At 42.2% G+C, this 24,990-nt stretch overlaps 1 protein-coding gene across 2 annotated transcripts in view; it reads right to left on the bottom strand.

The window, feature by feature from the left end:
• MIPOL1 (mirror-image polydactyly 1) overlaps window positions 1-24,990 on the bottom strand; it is a 254,510-nt gene that overhangs the window by 225,305 nt on the left and 4,215 nt on the right. For both annotated transcript variants that reach the window (XM_048485912.1, XM_048485911.1), the window contains exon 2: window positions 23,344-23,479. The gene's annotated coding sequence lies outside the window, so the exon portion shown is untranslated. The remainder of the gene's footprint in view (window positions 1-23,343; window positions 23,480-24,990) is intronic.

The raw sequence follows: 24,990 nt of genomic DNA, 5'->3' as shown, positions 1-24,990 counted from the left end.
CACTCAACTGATTTCCTTTCAAAGTATAAGGAATTCTTCTTTATAAATTCATTATTTGTCTCTTCTTATGAAGTGAAAATTAAAGCAATAAATATGAATTTAGCTTGCTTTGTTCTATGGTTCAATCAGTTGGAAACCTGCAAAAAATGACGTGTGACTTTTTTAAATTAGCAAGCCTTTATTGGCATAGACAACAGTACAACAATACTAAAAACTGATTAAAAACATATACAGTACAGGAAATAAATGTTAAGTGGAAGGAAATCTACTGGCATGACATGTGTGACATAAAATATATTGTATTACCCAAACAATAAAAGAGAACAAAAATGAGCATTCATTGGCACAGAGCTATTTGTAAAGCAGCCCTTAACAGAATGCTTATTTGGGAGGAGTTCAGGTAAATTTAAGGTCAAACTATTGCCAATAAATTTCCTATTTGTAGTTCAAAACTCCTAAAATAAAGCTCTGACAAAAGGTGATATACCAAAACCACTGATCAGGAGTAAAAAGAGTTCTTGTTGAGACATGGCACACATACCACATTTAGAATATAATGAAAAGCCTTCACTGAAATGTCTATGCAGTTTGATAAGTGATGATTAAACAAAAAAACTTTATTTGTTCAAAAAAATCCATTTAACATTTTCACTGAAGTACAGACAAAACATAAAATAGTTAAAAAACAACGCTGTTTTAAAATGACACTTTATGGAGATGTTTCTGGCAGAATTCCCGTTGAAAAGTTTACTGGAAAACCATTTACTTGAGAAACTTGCTGAGCACAGAATCTTCTGATCAGAAAACAACCCTCCCACACACATACATTATTTTAAAACTTAATTTAATATTAATTGATGGTGTTGGGCATATAAGCCAACTGGCAAATGCATAATAAATATGATGATCAATTTCATAACTGGGAGTGCTGCTGGATTCGGGTCTACTGTTGGATAAACAGGTCGCAGAGGGATGAGGGTGCTGGGATCCTTCCTGGGCAGGAAAGATCTTACCACTGTGGTGCATGCCCTGATAAACTCTACATTACATAACTGCAATGAGCTCTACACGGGACTGCCCTTGAAGACTGTCTGGAAGCTATAGTTGGTACAGAATGCTGCAGACCGAAGGTTGACTAGGATGGGTCATAGGGACCACATCACTCCAGTCTTCTCCCATCCACACTAGCTCTCAATTTGATCTTTAAAGCTCTATATGGCTTGGATCCCACATACCTTAAAGACTGTCTTTTCTTATATGAACCTATTCATCCACCGTACTCATCTTTGGAGACCCCGCTTCAGGTGCACCGCCATCTGAGGTTAGGCAAGTGCCAATCTGGGAAGGACCTTCTCGGTAGCCATGCCAAAACTTTGGAATTCCCTTCCCAGGAAGAACTGGCTGTCTCCTGCCAGTGAATGAAAACTTGTTTGGCATACTCCCAAATAATTGGACTTCCTCCCTTATTATGGTATTATGAACATTTATAAGTTTTTATTGCTTATATGTTTTTATTTTCTTGCCTTGAAACCTACATGGGATTACCATAAATTGGCTGTGACTTGGCAGCAAAAAAAAAATATTATGAGAGCCAGAGTAGTGTGGTGGTTAAAAGCAACGAACTTTAATCTGGAGAACTGTATTTGATTACACTAGTGGAACTTCTCCTGAGGCATTAGTAACAGTAACAGTTTTTTCAGAACTCTCTCAGAACTCTTTATTTAAAGTGTTTTAAATAAAAAATAAAGTAAATTAACCTTGATTTATTTATTATTTTATTTTATTTATTTCTTAGTTTTTTATACCGCCCTATCCCCAAGGGGCTCTGGGCGGTTTACAACATAAAATCCAACACACTATCAATGATGAGCAAACAATAAAAACAGATTACATGGCTCCAACAATTTAAATTACTAAAATAAGCAATACAATCCCATCTAAAACAGCGGCAATACAATAAAAGGCGCCCAATAAACCTAATATCAGACCCTCCCCTCAGAACAGAAAAAAAACCTTGCCCCATTTCCAGAAAATGAAGTGGATTCCCTTTTCATATTAATCAGTTGAGCATGAGAAGGACTTGCCCTTTGTTCTAGTACTTGATCCCCTCGAGAACCCCCATGAAACCCCAAATATCCTGGAATCCAATTCCTGAAATGCTAGTATAAACTATTTCCAAGGATAATTTAGTAAATAAAGGTCTAGTAGCAACAGGCACAACCACAGCATGCTTGCAGCAGAAATAATTTTAATGGGTTTTTAGACATAGTTCAGTAACATGAGGCCCAACATTTCTCTATCATAATGCAAAATTACACATGACAAAGAGAAGAATTTGCCATTGCATGGAAGAACTTTTTGGAATATAAAATAGTTTTTTTTAAGAAAAGAAAGAATAGAATCCAAATTCCTCCACTATTTAGTAACCTCCGGAGACTATAATACTTCTTCAAATCCTTAAAAATAGGATAGAGATAAATATTAGCCTTACCAGGATGGTGAAGGAATGGATCAAATTACATTTGAAGGGGAAAACTGTATTTTAATTAGTGCTACCTGGTGCTTTCACACAGCAGTCACCTTCAGAACAGCATGGGAATAATAGTTACATCCCACCATTATTGCTGGTTTTACCCTGCAACATGGAGAGTGAAAATAATTCCCAAAAGAAAATGTTGTTACAATAGCCATAGAGATATTTGCAGTCTCCTTATCTTAGATACCACCTCTGATCAGTAGAGGTAACCGGATAACCTTGAAGATGAAAAATTATCATTAGAAGAGCTTCTGAAATCAAAGAGACAGACAAGATTCAGACCTCCAAAAGACACAGCTGTACTAAATTACTGCTTTTTGGTTAATCCTAAAAACAACCCAAATTCCCTCTACTGACATCCAAGCAGCTATCTCAAAAAGCTGCATTAACCAGGTTCTTCAACCAATATCTTTGATTTCATATGCCATTCTCAGAGTGATGTGACTTCATGCAGAAAGATCAGAAATTAGCTTTACAGTATCCATCTTTTATAGCCAAGCAAGAGAGGCACTGTACCAGTAGCCTCAAGATACCCAGCGATGTTTTCAAATTAGAACATTTAAAGGAAACTGAAATTTAAAGATAACTGGGAAAAAAACCTATACATAGACAAAATTGATTGCATCAAGCTGAAGGACTGAAAAGGATTAGACAGAGATAATTGCTTGAAATATCCAGTTCCTATTTTGTTTTCTCAGTTTGGTACTTTGGTGTCCAACCAGAAGCATGGGAAAAGAATCTAGAAAAGGTATAGCAAGGTACAGAACCATACTATGCTGGTATTACCTTTTAGGTGCAGGAAAACCTTAATATGCCTCAGAAGTCCCACCAGTGTTTGACAAGGCAGATCATTAGCCTTTAATTACTAATATGAATAGCCCTACCTCCAAATCATATACACTTGACCACTTCATCCCAGAACTTGTGATAAAACTGAAGCACATGTTCTGAGGAGGGCAATGGATTTAGATCTCATTTTATGCACTTGTTATTTCCCTCAAAAGTAATGTCTTTTCTAAGTGTTGAGCTTTTCATGTTCTGACCTTGGCATCTACTGGGACCATACTGTGATTTATATTGAGAATTCCAAGCCTTTACCTAATCTTGCAAATAAATGCAAAATACATAAAACAATTATCCTAGAATAAAATTGAATTTTATCTCTCAGTAATAAGCTTTTGTCTATGCTACAAATGTCTGTTTGAATACAATTCAAAATTAATAACAGCTGTAATTTATTTTCTGACTTTTATTACCTTTATATTTTAACTTTTCTTATATAAACAGGCTTTAGCTTCATCTAAAGCTTCCACCTCACACAGCTGATTTTATTTCTTTTAGCCACACATATGGCTTGCTTCCAGAATATCGATTTAAGGAATATACTTGTTAAAGAACCATTCCACATTTATGAACAAAAAAGCAGTGCAGAATAAAATAGAAAAGGCTTTGATGCAATGTAAAGTGAGATTAAGGAGAAATTTATTGTGCTGCATGTCAACAATCCAAGGACTATCAATTCTTCTGATTCTGGCATTCACTGGCTTTGCCATTTGCTGGCAATCAAGTGAATAACCAGCCCTCAGATGAAACCTGTTTCTACCCTCTTTCCAGTGGTGGGATTCAGCAGAATTGGTTGTTAAATCGGCACCACTTCAGCAGAATCGGTTGTTAAAATGGTGCTTGTAAACAACCAGTTGTTAAATTATTTGAATCCTACCACTGGAATAGGTTGTTAAATTATCTGAATCCCACCACTGCCTCTTTCTAACTTAACCTTGACCTCTTCCAATTTTTGAAGGCTTATTTTTTAGCAAGTTAGCTGTCCCGCTGAAGTAGGGGTAAGAAGAGAATTTCAGACTGGTATTCAGAACCTTGCAGATTGGCTTACTTGTCCTTATGGATGGACTTAAGCCCCTTTATATTTCTACCCTTTTGCACATTATGTCCTATTTGAAAAATAGGTGATGTGAAGACGTATCAATTTGCCATGGACTTTGTGGCTCAGGAGATATTTTAACTTTTATTCTGAAACTCAACCCCTTCCTCCCAAAAGAAATTACCGGTACCTAGTGCACAACACTGATGTATCATATTTGTCAGGGTCTGCTAAGAGTGGATACTCAAGCAAATAGAAAAATGAAATACAGCATGGAGAGGACCGCCTTAAAAAGAAAGGGAGTTGATGAACCACTAATCAATAGCCATCTTTCTTCACAAAACTCCTCAAAGCATAAGCTTGGTTTTCTGCACCTGATTTTAATTCCTATGCAAACATAATGTATTTTCCCATTTCAGTGGGGAGGAATATCTTTGTGCACTAGATCTCTTCTTCCCAGATAAACAGAAAAGCGCTGACAAATATGGTAGCTTTGTGAGCATGCCCAGGTTCTAACATTTGTGACTAAATCACCAAATCAGGGAAGCTACACATCTGATTGAAATCAGTGGAGTATTTAGGATTCTTGTGCTCATTAGCCAAATGATATTTCATTACTTCAGTCCTCATTCCAAATAAAATTCAGGAGCAACAGTGGTGTAGTAGTTAAGAGCAGGGGAACTCTAATCTGAAGGGACCGGGTTTGATTCTCTGCTCTGACGCTTGAGCTGTGGAGGCTTTTCTGGGGAATTCAGATGAGCCTGTGCACTCCAACACACGCCAGCTGGGTGACCTTGGGCTAGTCACAGTTCTTCTGAGCTCTCTTAGCTCCACCTTCCTCACAGGGTGTTTGTTGTGGGTGGGGGGAAGGAGTTTTTTTAGCCCCGTTGAGTCTCCTTATAGGAGAGAAAGGGGGGAATATAAATCCAACTCTTCTTCAATGTAACTCAGATCTTACCTATACATTACCTAATATATATATAATTTATTAAATAACTGAATAGTCCTTATTTCTATCATGACCTTTTAAAGCAGGCAATCCTCTTCAGTGTCAAGAGTAATGGTAAGAGTGTTAGACTAGGAGATCCATGTTCAAATCATCACTTTACCATGAAAGCTCGCCAGGTGATCTTGGGTCAGTTACACATTCTTAGCCTAACCTACCTCAAAGGGTTGTTGTGAGGACACAGTGGAGGAGAGGAGATTGATATAAGCGGTTTAGAGTCACAACTGGGGAGGAAGTCAGGGTATAAAATGAAGTAGATAAAATAATTTCAGAAGGAAGTTTCCTATTCCATTTATATTATCTGCTGACTAATTCCCATCTTTATCTTTCTGTTCTCTAAAGTCCCAGATAAGCAGGTGCCAGAATAAGAGCTATGTCCAATGATAACCCATGTAATTCTAATTCGTATGTGTTTATAACAACATTAATAAAATAACATTATAAAATGTATTTAGTAATCTTATTAATTTATACTCAAGTGCCTATCCCTAATTAACATAACACATTATTAACATGCCCAAATGCAAATTGGTTATTTCTACTGATCAAATTGGAATTTTGGCTCTACTGATCTGAGTTTCAAACATCCCTTCAGGAGCCAAGAAAACACAGAAGAGCACTACAGCATAGCTTCTATTTGCCCATCCCTTTTTTCCTGAGAGGGGAGATCACCTTTCCAGGATGTCAAACTTCCACTGTCAAAATGCAGTATTGAATTAATTTGCCGCTCTACAGGTTCTCCTGACTGCACCTAATGCTAACCCAAGAAGTAGACGAGGGAAAGAAGAGTCAGCAACTGCCATGGCACTATGGCATCTTTGCACTTTTCCCTCTGTGGTTTCAAACAGAGAGTGCCCCAAGACTTAAAGCAGTCAGAAACAAAACACTGTTTTGCGATAGTAGGAAATAAGAACAGGAGCAACTGGAGTTAATGTCTCCAGACAATTTTGAGGAAAGAAATTACATTGTATGGCTTTAGACAGAACTCAGTCTGAAGAGTTTACATAAGCCCAAATTCTACTTAAGAACTTTCACTTAACTGGTACATAGTTTACCTCATAACTTTAGGACATGTATAGGTTCAGACTGAATTAGATGCATCAGTCAACCTTAGTCCAGGAAATTTCAGTCAATTTCTGTGAAAAGGCAAAAAGTGATACTTCCCACAGTTATTTTTAAAAAAGGAAACTGAATATTTTAAATTATTTTGAAATCATCTCTTGCCATAAGAACACTAGTGTGAAAACCATGAAGTTCCGGCTGCCGCCAGCCAGAGCAAACAATACTGACCTTGATACAATCATTGGTTTCACTCAGTTTAGAGAAGGTTCACATAGGTAATTTGTCTTCTTAGGGCCACAGAACAGCAAATACTCCAAGTTGGTACAAAAAGATAATACCAGATCAAAAGTAAATTATGGGCGAGTGTCTCACAGATTTCAGTGGGAGAGATTTACACAAACTGAAACCAAGTTAACCACTGTTTAACTTTGGCTAGCTGCTAGAGCAGTGGTTCTCAACCTTCCTAATGCCGCGACCCTTTAATACAGTTCTTCATGTTGTGGTGACCCCCAAACATAAAATTGGTATATTTAAAATATAAAAAGACTGTTTTCCGATGGTCTTAGGGCTTAACTTTCAAGCTAAAGGGTCGTTCGACTCCCCAAAGGGCTATGAATTCTCTGCGGGTTGGAGTTAAAACCGGGCCTGCTGCTATGAGCATGCTCCTTATGTTGTTAAGCACCATTCTTGCAATAGTCGTCATTGGAAGAGGTAGTTTCACATCTTGCTCAAAGCTGCTGCATGGCACAATATGTAGGAGAAAAGAAATCCAGAGAAATAAATGTGGGATTTTCTTACCAACTTGCTATTGTTAAAAAGCATTTTGGTAATCATATTCAAATACATTCACAGAAACTATTATATGCTTAATATGGCTTTGCGTCCAATGAAACAATACTTCTACTGATAGGCGGCAGCATGCTTTAGCAGCCCAGAATTGCACAGGTTAGCACAAACCATACAGCCAAACAGTACGACAGAACTTTGGTGCCTATATTCTTAAGAAAAGTACAGAAGTGTTATTATAACCCTCAATGTCAGGGCAGAGCTTTACAATAGGAACAGATTTCTTGAGCTTCCTTTAAAACCAAGAAAAAATTGGACTGCATCCATACATATACCATGCAGTTGATTGAAGAAACAGTTAAAATTAAAATAGAACTTTAAAACAATCTATGAACAGCTGGTGTTAACTCAACGCTTGATGGCAAAGTTCTGAAGCTCTTGGTGGGTTGAAAAGGCAAGCTGCAAGCTTGAATGAAATTGTTCAGCTAAAAGAATTAGAATAAAGCTGATGAGTGATGAATTGCTGAACATGACATAGTGTTATCCGTTTTAAACAGGATCTTTACTAGGATGTACTGAAAGCAATTTTTTCCACCACTTTGAACCCACTAAAGCTTTTCTTAATAAAATCTTACTGAAGCCTGTTCAGTCAATAGGCTTGCTCCAACAATTACCATTTAATAATAAAAACAGGCACTATGATTTCTCTATCAGTATTGACAATCTAAAACTAGGGGGAGGTCTTTACAATTATTTTCCTGTATTCATCTTACCATAGAAAATTCCCAAGAAAAGTCTCAAAGCGGCTTGCAAACTCCTTCCTTTCTTTTCCCCACAACAGACACCTTGTGAGGTAGGTGGGGCTGAGAGAATTCTGAAGAACTGTGACTAGTCCAAGGTCACAGAGCAGGCTTCATGTGGACTAGTGGGGAAACAAACCCAGTTCACTAGACTAAAGTCTACCACTCATATGGCGGAGTGGAGAATCAAACCCAGTTCCTCAGATTAGAATGCACTGCTCTTAACCACTATATCACTCCAGTATTAAATATGATATGGTACTTTGCAGTCCAGCATAAATATGCAACTAAACTAATGACAAAGACAACAGGAATGACATTGTGAAACTTCTCTTTCTGTATAAGTACTTATAAGCTTCCGTCTCTCCTGACAATTGAGGAACCAAAGTAGATAACAATAATAAATACAGAGTGCATGAAAATCACATTTATTATCATACAAAGCGTATTAACAATATTAAATAATATATATAGAAAGGTGTGTTAATCATTGAAACCCAGTGCTAGTAAGCAGAGGCATAGCTCCAGGGGGACAGGGAGGTACACGACGCACCGGGCGCACACCCCTGTGAGAGTGTGTGGGGGGCGTTCCGGGGGTGTTCCGGGGCGGGAGCGGAGGATGCACCAGTGCACCAGGCGCTTTCCCCCCTTGCTATGCCTCTGCTAGTAGGTAACATTAGGGAAAGCCCTTGGCTCCTGTGCCCTGTTTGTTAGGTAGCTGGTTGACCGCTACATAAAACAGAATGCTAGACTTTATGGACCACTGGTCTGTTGCAGCTGGGGGCTTCATATAAAAATTAACCTGTTCTCAGCCAAAAAGACATTCCGTTTTTTGCCCAGAATCAGGCTGCTTAAAAAGCTTTCTGGAATAACTCTATTTTACAACCTTGCCTGAAAGCCAGGAGGTATCATATCTCTCCTATTGCAGCTAAAATACATACTTCATCATTAGGTTTTTTTAATTTCCTCTGCATAGCAACAAGGGCTGAACCTACTTAGCTTCTGAGATGTTTAGACTGGGCTGGCTTGGGCCATCCAGGTCAAGATCCAACAATTCTAAGCAATTAACAGCATCTTTCTGCTAAAGCCATAATCCATAATGATGACGGGAAGAACCCAGCAACAGAAGCAGAGGTAGCCCTTCTTATTAGCATCATCTTCATCCTATCCAGTTTTAGCTTCTTTCAAGTGCTTACAGATATAGGAACCCCGCTGGATCAGACCGAGGGTCCACTTGTTCAATGACCTTGGTTCAATAATTTCCCCTAGAAAGCCTAAAAGCAGGTGCATAGAAGGTTCTAGCCCAGCCATATATCATAGTTTTCTACATGTACAGAATGTTGTTTGCTGGAGAAAAATTTACAGTGTGCTGTGAAATAGTACAATCCATTCTGCTGCCCTAGAATGCTACCAGGTATTCCCTACCTCATTTTGCTATATATGTAGACCTTTCTTTTAGGTCTAAATGGCATAAATGCAGAAGAGATGGTAAAAGCATTCTTTGTGTGTGAGAATATATGACTGCATGTTTCCACCATGTTTCTTTCTTTTTAATGTCCCCCAAAAGCAAACTATTCTGTCAAGGTAAACAATTCTGGCTTAGCTTTCTCCCAGATATGCTTGCTTTCGGCAGCCTCAAACATGTTCTCAAGGGAGAATATTGAACAGCAGCTGCCCCACTTGCATGTGAAGTCATACATTCTAACATGTTTACCACCTTGTCTTCTGTTGCATCACTTAAGCCTCAAACATGAAACACACATACAAATAAACACAGTCTGAGTTTACTATTATCCATGAGGTTAGGCAGCAGCTCTTCTCCAATCTATTTTTAATAACCCTTATAATTTGCCAGTTAAATAGCTGTACAACATCACGGCATTCACAATGCAGGGGGGGAAATCCCATATGGCTAATCTCTGCAAACCAAAAAGTAAGTAGCTCAAATCTATTTCATCCATCAAAGAACAAACTGAACAAGGAAAAAAGGTACTATTTCAGTAGAATCAAAGTTGTTTTGTTCAATCACCTTGACAAATGTCAAAACATTACCTCTCCCTGCCTTACATTTAACATTGCTCCTTGAAGCTGAACGTGTTCATTTATTCTTGCATAAATATAACTGAAGACTTCTATAGATTCCTGTTCTGAGTGTCACACAATGACATGACTCAAACAAATGCATAACCTTTGAAAACAAACTTTACACCTTTCTTCTGCGTTATCAGATATTGTTCAGCAGCTTAATTATACTACAATGGTGCCTGTCAAATCCAGGTCACTATTTGGGTGCCTTTTTTAATGGTATTAAACAGATTACCCAAGTCTCAAATTAAACACATTACCATTTAAGACATTACCAATGACTCTTAAACATCAACAGCTAGAGGACATTCCTTCCAAAATAACCATTCTTTTCCGGTTTTCCGGGCTGTGTGGCCATGGTCTGATGGACCTTGTTCCTAACATTTTGCCAGTCCATGACACAGTGTGTAACAGACTTCCCTCTGTGATACACCTCTGAAGATGCCAGTCACAGATGCAGACGAAGCGTTAGCAACAAGATCCACCAGACCACGGCCACACAGCCCGGAAAAACCCACCCAACCAGTTGAATCCGGCCGTGACAGCCTTCGACAATACATTAGCCTTTATTTATTTATTTATTTATTTAGCATTTTTTCATGCTGCCTCCCAGGAACCTGCCTGAGATGGCTTGCAAAATATAAAAAGCATAAAAACAAAATGTTAAAAGATATTAAAATTCAGCACGTAACACCCAATCCAGCATAAAAATGTATGCTGGTTCAGGGGGGCCGAATGAGGGAATGCTAGCTTCTCTGGTAGATTTCTTACATTTACAAACTTTTCTGTCTGTGTACGCCAGTGGTGCAGACTAGCAGTTTTACTGAAGCATAATCTTTTACGGGCTAGAGATCCATTACATCTGATGAAGTGGGCTCTAACTTACAAATGCTGAAGCTAACAGCCAGATTTACTGGAGTTTATGGACATTCTTTGTTCAGTTCACATTCCTCCACCCCCCATAATTCTGAAAGATTCTTATTTGGTCCAGGTATATTCTCATACTCTGATTCTGAAAATGTTTATTGGAAGCAAATTGGATGTTAAAGCAGCATGCTTCAACCATATTTTCTCTGGCAAGACATCCAGTGCTGGCATAGAGTGCCATCTAGTGGTGCCAGATGCTACACAGACTCGATAGGTCGGACATTCCCCAGTATTGAACATGTTTTGATTTGGAATGAAGCTCTCTTTTTCAACCAAAAAGTGGTTTAAAAGTATCCAATGTTTTGCTTCGTCCATTAATATTCTTAAATATTAAGATGAACTGCATTTCTTTAATGATATATGTACAGTTAATTTATGTTTTGGTTATAGTCCTATTCCAGGAGGATAAATACTACTGATAATCAGGAAAATGCCACTGTGTTTGGCACAGATGGGCTTCTTTGAAAAATTGACACATTGAAATATTTTCTGTAATAGTCATGGACAAAACTAGAGGTGATGGTGGAATTTTGTGACAGAATTCCTGACAGGGCCTTAATATAGGCAATCCTAGGGCAAGGGGCCATATGAAACATAACTGCAGCAAAGGAACAAAGCACTGAAGACTTCCCCTCAACACACATACACAACAGTCATTTCAGTGATGGAAGAGGGCACCAAAATTTCAGGGTATCATAAGGAGACTGTCATGATGATATCTCCCAAGTTTGGTGAAGTTTAATTCAGGGGGGCTAAAGTTATGGACCCTCAAAGGGGCAGCCTCTATCTTCTATTAGCTCCCATTGGAAACAATGGGGGATGGGGCATCCCTTTTGGGAGTCCATTAACTTTGGCCCCCCTGAACCAAACTTCACCAAACTTGGGGGTGTCATCAGGACGGTCTCCTGAAGATACCTTGAAATTTTGGTGTCACTAGCTTTAAAATGCTGGTTTTTGTGGAACTCAGCAGGCTTCATGTGCTGGAGCAATGATACCTTGAAATTTTGGTGCCAATATCTCTAAAAATACGCCCCCTCCAGGCCAAAATGGAAAAAACACAAAAAAATAAAAAAATCCGAGAATATCAGATGTTACCACAAGTTCGGATCGTGCAGAGTTCGGAGGGGGCGGGCTTGGGCCCTTGGCCCTCCAAGCGCCTCCGAACCAGGTCAGCTTGGCCTGATCCACGAATCGGGCCGAGCCGAACTGCCAAGCCTTGCTGCCTGTACTCTGTTATGGATCAGCATTCAGAAAGTGGTGAGGTATACAAAATGCAGGATATGGGGCTATGTAAGCGAGCTAAGTTAGTCAAGAGGCTCAACAGGTCTGCAACTTTGGTTCAAGGGTATAATTAGAGAAAAATGCTGAGGCTGTGCTTAAGCAATAAAGAGGGAGGGAGGGGGCCAGTAGGGCCAGCATAGTAACGGGGCAAGAAAGGGAAGTGAACGGAACCGTGGGTAAAAGATATGAAAGAAGAGTTATTATTTCAGTAAACTCGTGTTCAGCATACGGGAACAGTATGAATCAGCTATATTTCTTAACCAAACTGCCAAGCTGGCAGAATAGAAAGGGAAGTGCATATTATAGGACTTTGGGAGTTTTGAAAGGGATGTTACGTGAAAAGGCATGGCATAGCTTGTGGGTGGGTGTTGGGGAACACGCGAACAATGCATGTTTCTGCCTTATTAGAGAATGGAGCCTCTGGTCCGCTGATGTGTACATGTGGTAAATCCTGATTGGCCAGAGTGACAGAGTAGGGGGCCTTTAAATTAAGCTGTTGCTGCACACAGATCTTCAGGATGACCAACGCCCAAGGGTGCGGTTATCCTCCACTTCTATAGATGTGACAATAAAAGCTACTTGATTGCCTACTGGACTGTTTGTGAGTATTGATTGGGATTAATTAAATTGAAAAATTCATAACAATTGGCGCCCGAACAGGGACCCTCTCAATAAAGAGGAGAGGGCTTCTCGAGTGTCCCAGCACCAAGCATTGCCCCTTGACCTAAGAGAAAAGGGTTGCTCTCGAGGGAATAGGCTGTGCACTCGGATCTACCTTTGTCCGCCTTAATTTCTCGCTTCCGTCACGCCAAAGAACCCTAAATTGCTATGGTATCAACCAGCGCTTCGCTACAATCAAAAGTCCGGTGACGCCTGGCGGATTGGGTGAGTTGCATCCTTTATAATGGGAAACAAATTGGGGAAGATTAAGCAAGGGGATGACGGAGAAAAAGGCAGTCGGATTGTTGTTGGATCTGGAACGCTGAACAGAAATGAGGTGTTCACTAATCCCTGATAATAGCCCACAATATGGTCCTCCAACAATGGACAGCCTGAGGGCACAGAGAACCTAAAAAAAAGAAATGATGGTAAAATTATGTACAAATGCTTGGCCAATCATGAACTACAGTCAGGCAGATGGTCGATGTTTGGCTCATGATAAGGAATTGCAAAGAAATGTATATGTATGTAGTGGGTTTGCTGGTTTTAGATTTCTCCCCTGCTTGGACAAGATTCAGGGTTGCCCTATGCAGATACCTGGAGGTATGGGTTTGTGTTGCAGAATAAGTGTAAAGCTGGGTTGTGTAGGCTGTATGCCAGAGAACTGCAGGAACTCGAGGCTAAAATATGAACTGAAAACAAAGAAATGATCCTCTTGATTGTCTCTCCCACCCCTTATAGACCCCAGGCCAGGAGACAATCCCTGTAATTCGGGCCTCGGGTCGATATGGCCCTCCAACGCACCGGGTGCATACAGACGCTGGGGTCACAAGGGTGCGTCATGCCCTGAAAGATCCCCTTCGATAAGGCAGCAGAAGAATATCAGATAGAAATTAAGAAAATGTCAGCAGAACTTAGGACCTAAAAAACTAAGGAGTGAATGGGGAGCCAAGAACAAGAAAAACAGCATTGTTGACGAGAAGGGGAAGGAGAGAAACAAAACGAAGTCAATAGCTTGTTGGCCTTCTGAGGCAGGCAGCCACAGGGCCAGGGATTAATATATGCTGAGTTCCCTACTTCCATAGAAATACGTGGAAAACAAAGTCCCATCTCCCAAAATTCTAATGAAGACCGAGGCTTTATTGCCGAGGATTCTTTGGGACCCTCTTGTTTTCAATCTACAGAACTGCTGCACATATTGCAAACAGCCACCGTTACAGAGGTGGGGACTAACCAAGCGTGGAAGAGGCCCGGAAAACCTGGAGGGGGGAGGATAATAATAGAACAGAGGATGAATCAAAGAATGAAATCCTTTTGGTTACCCCGACAAACCAGGATTGGAACTTGCAAATTCAAGCAGGCCGAACCCGATGTGTAGATTTTAGAAAGAGGGTTTTTCAGGGTTTAATTAAAACAATCCCACATTCTGTCAACATTGCCACAGCTTTCGGGGCCCCCCAGCGGAAGGACGAGACACCCTGGGATTACATGCTTAGACTAAAAGACAGCATGAGAAAATTTGCAGGTCTAGACCCAGAGGCGGAGGCGAATGCAGCCATATTAAAGTTGAGGTTTATAGGAGGAGCTCATGAAGATATCAGGAAAAAACTACAAAAGATTGATGGTTTGATGGAAAAACCTCTTCAGGAGCTGGTTAACGAAGCACAAAAAGTTATTGTGCGCCGTGACGAAGCTTCAAGAAAAGAAAAAAATCAATCTCATGGTGCAGACAGTACAGGAAGTAATAAGGAGTAACAAACAGCAAGACAGGACAGGAATGCCCCGGTGGGGAAATAGACCAGGGGGGTCTGGACGAGACAGGGTAGGAGGACCTATAGTAGCTAGACCAGGAGGATTCAGGGCAGATAGACCAGTGGGGCCGAACTGGAACAATAGGGCAGATCAACGAGACAGCCATTTCGGGTCTGGGGGTCGGAGGATGGCTCCCCATGACTTAATCGGGCAAAATTAAAGTACAGTAGCAGAGGGAGGGCCCTCCCATGTCTCCGCGGATGTCTGGCAGGTGATCTGTAAACAACCTGGGCACTGGGGACGCAGAGTGTAGTCACAACCTGTGAGAATAGAGTGTAGTTGGATGCCTGGGCAACGCAGCTTGAAGAGGATGATTGAAGGCCTGGGTTTTGTAATGTGACCTGCCTCGCAGGAACCCTTTGCTAACCCTAGAGGTAGGACAGAACAGACACCCTATAACCTTTCTTGTAGACACGTGGCGCCACAAGGTCAACGTTATGAAAAAGGTCCCCCTACATGAAAGAAAACTGGGGGCCGTGAGTAAGGTGATAGGAGTGGCTAAGGCAGATTCCTTGAAGTCCCTATCTTGGCACCTCCCTGCGGCGCAGTAGATGAGACTAAAACTTTGTATGCATGATTTCCTTTGATGCCTAATTTGAAGGAATAAACTTGATGGGTAGAGACTTCAGGCGGCCAAATTGGGATGGTCAATCCAACTGAAAAAAAAATGATCAGTGTATAGCCCGTCTGGGAATGTTGACAGAAGTGGATAAAGAACAGATCAACTCCCCAGGTCTGGCAGCCCCGGTAATCCTGGATCATAAATATCACCCCAGTGACTGTCACAATCAAACATGATCAATCTGGTGTATGTCGGGCAATATCCAGTTCCCGCGAACTCTTGGTGAAGGCTTAGGAACCAGTTATGTGCTGACTTTATGATGATGGTTTAATTAGCTAATCCACTTCCCCCCCTATTGCACTCCCATTCTTCCAGTTCAGAAGTTTCAGATGGGTCTTTAACAAGATGGTGTGAGGATCTGAGGGAAATTAATAAGAAGTGATCCAAAGAACTCCAAATCGCTCAAGACTTTACCAATTATTGACAATGGTGGAGGTCATAGCGTCCTTTACACGTACAGACATTTTACCCTCGGCATTCTTTGTGTGCCCCTGGACTAGTCGGCCAAACCATTGTTCCCGCGCTTTCAATGGCCACACCCTTTATGCTGGTGATTGATTACCGACAATGGGGTTCGCCTCATTCTCGTTGGCTATTGTGAATCCCACCATTTTCGGGAGATAATGGCCTGCCAGGGTACTGAAATTTTGAAATGGACCCTCCTCGGGACCGCGATTGGTTCAGTATGTTGATGATCCTTGTTGGCGGGAAAGAGGTAAAAGGCTGAGGGCTTCTCCATTCGACTGCTTAATTCCCATTGGCGCGGGTCTGAGGGTATCAGAAAAGAAATACAGCTTTGCCAACTCTGCGGTAAAATATACCATCTCCTAAAAGAAGGACAGAAGCCACAGACCTTCTATGAGAGCGGCAGGAATCCAAAACTTGCCTCTCCCGCGAAACCAAACGGACAGTTGAGAGGATTTCAGGGCACGGCAAATTACCGTCAACTTATTTTCCGATTTTGCAGGTTCACTACACCCCCTGACAGCTAAACGGAAGAACCAACAACCTGACAGGCTAGAGGGAAGCATTATGATAAAAGCATTTAGAGTCTTCAACAAGCACTTTGAGTGCCCGCATTAGGTTACCAGATTTAAACAAACCTTTGCACCTGTTTGTTATCGTAAGAGAAGGCCACATGGTGGCAGCAGTTGTACAAAAGAAGGGAGGGGTGGATCAGCCCGTTGCCTATTTCTAAATTTTGACCCTGCCAGAGGGGGGCCCCCTGCCTATGGGTACGCAGCAGTAGCCTTTTGGGAATGACTCGAAACTCCTTGTCAATGCGCAAGCGGTGATTGTACACAATTTCATCAAGTTAGGGCTGTAGTAATTACGCGGCTAATGATTTGTAGCTAACATGCGGCTAACATAGGTGGACATCCTGCAGGTCCCAATGAATGCCCACTGCTCCATTACCATCTGGAGCACCTCGGTAAAATGAGGGTCAGCTGGGTCTGAATTTAATCGCTCGACATAGCCAATCAAAGTAAAATGTGTTCTAAAATCAGTTTACATACCACCCCGCCAGGTTCTGGCTTCGTAGGGAAGGCTTCACCCATCCCTAATTTGTCCGCGGAATACCAAACAGTGCTTCACTTCCTATAGGTGGCATGTCTATAAAATCTAGCTGAACATCCTGGAAGGGATGAACAGCCAGCGGGCGGCCTCCAGAGGGCTTTGGAGCAGAGGGCTTTGGAGCAGTGTGGAAGAAGAGGTTAGAGAGGCTGAAGAAAGGACCAAGATACTGAGAAGCCATGTAGTTAATTTCAACAGAAGATCCAGATTTCAGGCATATTATAGAGCAGATGCAGGGAAGCCAATAACAGATGAGGAATATAATAGTCTCAACGCTGCGTGTCACCCTCCATAACCAACCTGACAGGGCATGACAAAGATGTGTCTTATGAGATTATGTGGGGACCTACCTGGTTATGGAAACCCAGGGTCAGCCGCGAGGTTCCGCAGAGAGGGGTTCATAGGTGGACCTGGGTCAGCCACTCCTCCCTCTACCAGGCAGCCCTGGTTCAGCTTATAGAATTAGGTGATTATCCCTCGTGTGAAAGAACCCTGATTTCGGTCCCAGGATGTAGCGACATGGTATGTCCCATGGCTTGAGGGCAATCCTGCTTTTAACTGCTCTATAGTGATCGAAAAGCTCTTAGGCGCGACTTTTATTGTTTGATAACCTGGTAAATCCCATTCAATATGGTCCATCTGCAAAATCAGGCAGGCTGATATAGGTCTATATATACCCGCCTCCCTCAGGAATATATTGGATTTAGGAGGCAGGCCTCAAAATACTCTCTCTCATGGGACATGTTCTCTGGGGAACCATTGACCGGGTGGAATGACCTATTACCCCAAGGAACAACCAAAAAAGCGTCTTCCGGGAGAGGCAGGATACAATGGAGAACGCAGAAGGGCAGTGGCAGATCCCTCCCTCAAGTTATGATCCCAGGACACCTACCTCACTGAAGGAGAACGATTTGCAGCAAATTACGCACAATGATAGGGTGGGATGGAACGTCAAACAAAGTTACTTGTGCAAATGTCAACACAATTAGAAGCCCTAGCTAATGAAACAGCGGACAAAGTACTCAAGAACCTAGAAATAGCACCTGACTCCTTAGCCAGCGTTCCTTTTTTCAGTATGGAATTGCTCTGACATTTGTTGAGTGCCAAGGGGCTTTGTGCGCTTTGGTTGAACACTTTGCTGCCGTAACAACAGAACAGGGCAGATTGAAACAAACATTCATAGTTGCATGCCATAGCTAAAGCAGTGCATGACACCATGAAGAAGCATACAGGATGGTGGAATTCACACCAGTTGGCTGCCAGACTGGGGTTGGGTGAAAATCTTACTGGAATAATCGCGCTGGCAATAGGGTTGATGATTTTGCCGTTGTATTCACCTGCTCAGTCACCGTGTCCCCAATTCGCATTCAGGTCTCACCGAATTAGCCATGGCTGTGAGAGTGGAAATGCCTGTTGAAGAAACACGAGGCGTAGGTCTTAATGCCTCTCTGCTGTTAGAAAACTCCACTGTGTATGAAATACTATCCGGACGAGAAGTATGAGAATTTAGAGTTAGGTGGATACTCGTACCATTTTGTTTGACTTAAAGAGTGAATGTTATGGATCAGCATTCAGAAAGTGGTGAGGTATACAAAATGCAGGATATGGCTATGTGTTTTGTTGCTAGTCAAGCAGGGCCTGCAACAGGTCTGCAACATAGCTTCAAGGGTATAATTAGAGAAAAATGCTGAGGCTGTGATGAAGCAATAAAGAGGGAGGAGGGGGGCCAGCATAGTAACGGGGCAAGAAAGGGAAGTGAACGGAAACCTGTGGGGGTGTAAGATATGAAAAGAAGAGTTATTTCAGTAAACTCGTGTTCAGCATACGGGAACAGTATGAATCAGCTATATTGCTTAACCAAACTGCCAAGCTGGCAGAATAGAAAGGAAGTGCCTATTACAGGGACTTTTTGGGAGTTTTAGGGTGGGATGCCATGTGAAAAAGGCATGGCATAGCTTGTGGGTGGGTGCGAACATCGAACAATGGCCGCTTCTGCCTTGTTAGGAGAATGGGAGCCCTCTTAACCGCTGGATGTACATGTGGTAAATCCTACCACAGAGTGACAGAGTAGGGGCCTTTAAATTGCTTTCGTTAAGCGCACACAGATCTTCAGGATGACCAACGCCCAAGGGTGCGGTTATCCTCCACTTCTATAGATGTGACAATAAAAGCTACTTGATTGCCTACTGGACTGTTTGTGAGTATTGATTGGGATTAATTAAATTGAAAAATTCATAACAACTCCACCTCTTGTCAGCCCTGCTGCGTCCTCGGATGGATCTTTGTAGGGTGGCAGGACTAGCAGTCAGGGGGGCAGACGCACCTGGCCAACCCACCGCCCACAAGCCCCCTGCATCTCATGCCCTTTCACTGGTAAGGGGGGCGCCTAAGTTCAGCCGGCAGGGAGGGGGAAGCCACAAGCCACCAGGGGAGGAGGATGGGGGAGCTCCGCCTCCTTTCACCGCCCATGGGGGGGGCATCAAACTCAGGTTTTGCCCAGGGCTCCAGTTTTCCTCGTTACGCACCTGGTTGAACGTAACAGGTTCCATCACGATAGTGCATCAGGCTCACTTACAAACCACTAGTTGCCAAGGAAGTAATCTAATCAAACCAGTGGAGAGCCATTGTGGTGTAATGGTTAAGAGCAACAGACTCTAATCTGGAGAACCAGGTTTGATTTCCCAGTCCTCCACATGAAGTCTGCTGTATGTATTTGAGCTAAACACAGTTCTCTCAGAACTCTCCCAGCCTCGCCTACTTCACAAGGTGCCTGTTGTGGGGAAGGAAGGTGATAGTAAACAGTTTTGAGATTAAATATTTGTTGGGAGATTTTTGGATTATGTAGCCATGGTTTGAATATTTTTATTCCTGATGTTTCTCCAGCACCTGTAGCTAGCATCTTCAGATGTTTTCTCGTCAAACCTTGTCTCAGAGATCCAGCATGGCATAGTGGTTAAGAGCAGTGGACTCTAATCTGCAGAACTGGGTTTGACTCCTCCACATGAGTGGCAAACTCTTATCTGGTGAACCAGATTTGTTTCCCCATTCCTACATTCCTGCTGGCTGACTTTAACTAGTCAATTTGTTCAGAACTCTCATAGCCCTACCTACCTCACAAGGTGCCTGTTGCTGGGAGACGAAGGGAAAGGAGTTTGTAAGCCACCTTGAATATGCTTACAGGAAAGAAAGGTGGGGTATTAATCCAAACTCTTCTTCTTCTCCCTCTTTTCACAGTGATGACTGTGGAATGCTCATGATGTTAACTGTCAACTGTTTAGAAAGAGGAGGGGATGGAAAGTGCCCAGTCCCTATGCCCAGTTCCCAGCCAACCCCCCCCCCCGCTATTCATCCCCCTGCAAAAAAAAAATTAACATACTGTTATGTACCCCTTCCACCACACATCCTAAAACACACATCCAAGCAGGGATATTTATGGATAGAATGTATACGTGAGACATATCTGTGATATATTAATGCTAACAAATATATATGGTGTGGCGTAGGATAAAATAGGCTAACAGCAAGCCTAAGAAATAGCAAACAGTCAGTAGAAAATAAATCTACTCATTTGCTCCTTGATGTCCACACCCAAGCCAGAGCTACAGTCAATAGTTGTAAATGTGAACTATCCCTTGAACTGAGATGCTGCAACCTACCTTCCCTTCAGCTGTTCCTAAAAACTCCTAAGTGCTCCCATCCTTGATGTAATCTCGCTGCCTCAGCTAAATTACAATAGCCAGAGACTCACTCTTCCGACCACCTATTCAAGGTAACAATTGGCTACCAATCCCCTGGGTTTAGGACAATAGATGGAGATGCTAATTAGCTCAGCCCCGCAACCCAGCACAGCTGCAAGAAATGAAACCTAAAGCAAAGGGTCCCTTTTCTCTCCAAACTAGCGATTTTGATTACATTAGCAACACCTTGAATAAAAGCCCTGCTCACCTTAAGCTCATTGCTCATTTCTAACCTGAACCTCCCTTGGTCAAGTTGGTGTGAGACACGATATCGCCCTTCTATGGGATCTCTGTGCTGGCATAGAGTCCCTGCCTTCTACTTCGGCTGCTACATTGGAACCATTAGGTAACGTATCACCCTGCTGCTTCCCAATTCCCTCTCTATCATCCAAACCTATTTTTCTCACCTTTTTATATCTCTAGGAACTTGTGTGTATGTGCCTCCATATCTTCCTGTATGTTTGCTTGAACCCAAATTTATATAAACATTTTAAACTTGATTTGGACTCCTTCTGTTACTCTGCGGAACGCTCCTTGCCATATTTCCCTGTATACATAGTCTCAAAGATTCCAGCCTAGCCTCCTCTCGCATTGCCAAGCCAAGTCGTTTCTTCCCCAAAAAGCTCTGCCAAGCTGAGCTGCTCTCCCCACATGCATTGCCAAGTGAGTTATCTCCCCAAAGCTCTGCCAAGCTAAGTTGCTCTCCTCAGTGCTCTGCCAAGCTAAGCTCTTTCCCCAACGTATTTGCAAAACCGAGCTATTCTTCCCCAGTACTAACACCATAAGAAATTCTACCCCCCTGTTAAGCTAGGTAACAATACTTTCCTTGGGCCTTGGAGGTGTGTTGTCGGCCTCAGCACACCTCACACAAAGGAGACGGGGCTGCTGCCAGCTGCTTCCACCTTCATCTCTGCTGTGGTCTATGGGGCTCCATTACGGTTAAGCTGTTTCGTGGCCGGGGACAGTTGGTTCCCGCTACACTGCCAATCTCTTGGAGCAGGGAAGGTTGAGGCCAGGCTACCAGGAGGCTGCTGCAGGCCAAAGGGGCAAGGATGGGGTGAATTCCCCATGACAGGAGAGACATTGAAGACAGCAGCAGGCCAGTGAGGAGGCAGCGGGGGCAGTACTCACTCTCCGCCTCCCACCAGCCCTTCCTCAGAGCTGGCAGGGGGGACAGAGGGTGTGCAGGATGGAAGAGGGGAAGGGAGGTGTGAGGTTTGTAGGGATTTTTTTTTGAGGGGCATGGTGGCAAGAGTTCGGCAGGGGGGGTTCAGTGCGGGGGCAGGAAGAGTTTGGCTGGAGACTGGGTGCAGGGAGAGAGGGAGGCAGGTAGCCAAAATGGTGCCTGGGTTGTCTGAACTTTCTTGCCTCTACTAGATATGCCATTGGGGTGGGGATGATTTGGAGAAGTCTTTTAAAGTGTCTGAAGTTTGGGTTTGATGTCTTTTAGTATAGGTAGCCAGATTTTGTTTATTTTCAAACCTTCTTTCTATTAATACTGTGCTGACGCTGATGTATTTCAATAACTTCCCTGTCTACAAAGTAATTGTTGGACCTGCCAAACACTTCTGTTTCTCCAAATAAGATTTTGTTTCCAGTTTGAATTAATGCATGCTCAGTCACTGCAGATTTTTCAGGCTGGTAAAGTCTGCAGTGTCTTTCATGTTCTTTAATTTTTGTGATAATGATGTGTTTGGCAGTTCCAATATACAACTGTCCACAGTTGCATGTAGTATGGTAAACACCTGCAGAAATGAATGGGTTTCTTTTGTCTTTCACTGATCATAACATTAGCTGTATTAGTGGATTTGTCGACTGGCAGTAGGTTGCATTTTTCATCACGTTTCCTATGTTGTCAGTGATCCCTTTTATATAGGGTAAGTATAATATTTTTTCCAAGTGAAGTTGTTTTTACTCAAGTGTATAATCTATTTTTTCCTTTGTGTTATGGCCTTTTTGATTTCAGTCATGAGGAAGCCATTTGCTTTCTAAGCTATAACAAGATGAAAAAAATAATAGATTACTTGAGACTTATGCTTTTGTAATTATAGTGATCACTTTTGTATAGTACAGAAAAGCTACTGTGAAATAAAACACTTGACCCTCAGTGAACCCATTAATTTCATGCACACACAGTACTTAACATATAAAAGGTTTCCAACTATTAATGACTAGAAAACCCCAGATTTAACAAAGACAAAAGAAACTATACCAAGTTTTTTACAGTACTACAACTGAACACATTTGTATCTTCCTTTTACATAAATCCTAGCTAATGGAAGCTATATGAATAGACTGATGAAATACTGAACAGTTATCTAAGACTAATAGTTAATATTCCACTTTAAAGATAATAAATTATGGTTGATGAGCAGATATTTTCAGTGAGGCCAGGAACTGAAGTCAAGACATCTAGTTTCCAGAAGATCATAATGGACTACATGGCCTAACAATTACCGCTGTATACATTTCCTTGTTACTTCTATATGAGAACTGCCATGGCAGAAATATTCATCCAGACAGGAAGGATAATGAAATGTTGTCATACAACATTCAGGGCATTTCTGGTCCTTACCTGAATTAATGATGGATGGATGACCACAATGAGGAATCCAAAGATAGCTTCCTTCAAACTAGTTCATTTTAGTTCCTGGCAAGAGATGTTGAGTCATGAGATGAGAGGAGTACCGGTATTTTCTTCCTGATGTTGACTAAAAAGCAAGATGAAAACATAGTGAAGATTTGAAATATGGCCAAAAAAAGCAGGGTGGGGGGAGTATCTATGTATAATTACGGTTTAACATGCACAAGTCCTTTGTAAAATAGATGTTGTTCCACTGCCTTATGTAGAACTATGTGTAGAGAAAGAAGGTTGCCTTTTGTGGAAAAATCTATTTTTCTAAACAGAAAATAATAAATGTCACTCAAACTGGTCAGTGTCAAAGGTGTAATTAACTTTTTTTCAGATTATTTCTCAGGAAGCCAAAGCACTGGGGAGGAAATGTACAATAAGTTTAAACCTTGGAATGACCTACAAACCATTTAGACAACATTTAAGTACCTTTGCTGATTTTGTTCTTCCAAATCAATTCAACAAATTCTGGCTACTTAAACAACTTTTGAGATATTTATGCAGCATATCAAATTAATATGCCAAAATAGAAAGAGAGATCTCCACAGGTTTACAAGGTTCACGGCCCCATTCCAAAGGCGGGGGGAATACTCCTGGGGAAGTGGTGTGTGGCCACACTGGAGGATTTGCTGTGTGGTGTGGTCACACTAGAGGTGTGGTCAAACTGCCCTGGCAGAGGAACAAAACTGCCAGCATGTGGCTGCCATGGCCCTCCCTGGTCCCGGGACATGGTGCTGGATGCAGTGCCAGCAACCCTGCCACTGGTGCTGCAGGGTCCGGCTGGGGGCTTGGCTCGGGGAGGAGCTGACTTCCTGGCCATTTGCCCTGTGGTGCTGGTGGACAGGATAGCCGACTTACGCCACCAAAAACATGGCGCAAGTCTATTCTGCCCAATAAAGACTTGTTGGTGGCAGGGAGGCTTTTTGGCTTTTAAAACCTCCCCTCGCTGCTGGAAAATCTCTATGGGAGCGGTGGGGCAATACCACATCAGCCCCGTGACCCCCGTGACCCACTTTGGATGGGGCTGCCCTTTATTTGCTTCCACATTTAAATACTACTTTTCTCCCAAAGTGGCTTGCAACATTGTCTCCTCCTCCTCTGTTTTATTCTAATAACCACCTTGTGAGGTAGGTTGAAATAAATCCAGTTCATCAGATGAGAGTCAGGTGGAGTGGGGGGAATCAAATCAATTTATCCAAATTAGAGTCCAATTGACCACACTGGCATAGGGAGTAACTCAAGAATATATATACCTTATCTATTTGGTCCATTGCCTGGTTTTGGCAGCCTTTGTCACTCCAAAATAATGGAGTGAACCTTCCAGAACATAGATAATCTCTCTCTATATATATAAAGCTAACCATTCGTTTGTTGGTAATGCCCTAACGCTGAAACGGCTGGACGGATCGCCCCCAAATTTTCACATGACGTCCCTCCCTGTTGCGGGCAGGTAATCGGACCTTCAAAAGTCCATACTTGAGCCAGGTAAAACGTCTTTTTCCTGGCGCACCAGACCATGAAGCTGGTTCTGTTTAACTGTCACCCTTAGAATGTTCGTGCAGCCTGTCTGTGGCCTGAGGGCTTGGTATG

Source organism: Sphaerodactylus townsendi, linkage group LG02, assembly GCF_021028975.2.
Source record: "Sphaerodactylus townsendi isolate TG3544 linkage group LG02, MPM_Stown_v2.3, whole genome shotgun sequence".
Taxonomy (NCBI): domain Eukaryota; kingdom Metazoa; phylum Chordata; class Lepidosauria; order Squamata; family Sphaerodactylidae; genus Sphaerodactylus; species Sphaerodactylus townsendi.
Note: the sequence above shows the minus strand (reverse complement) of the source record. Positions and strands in the feature narration are given on the sequence as shown.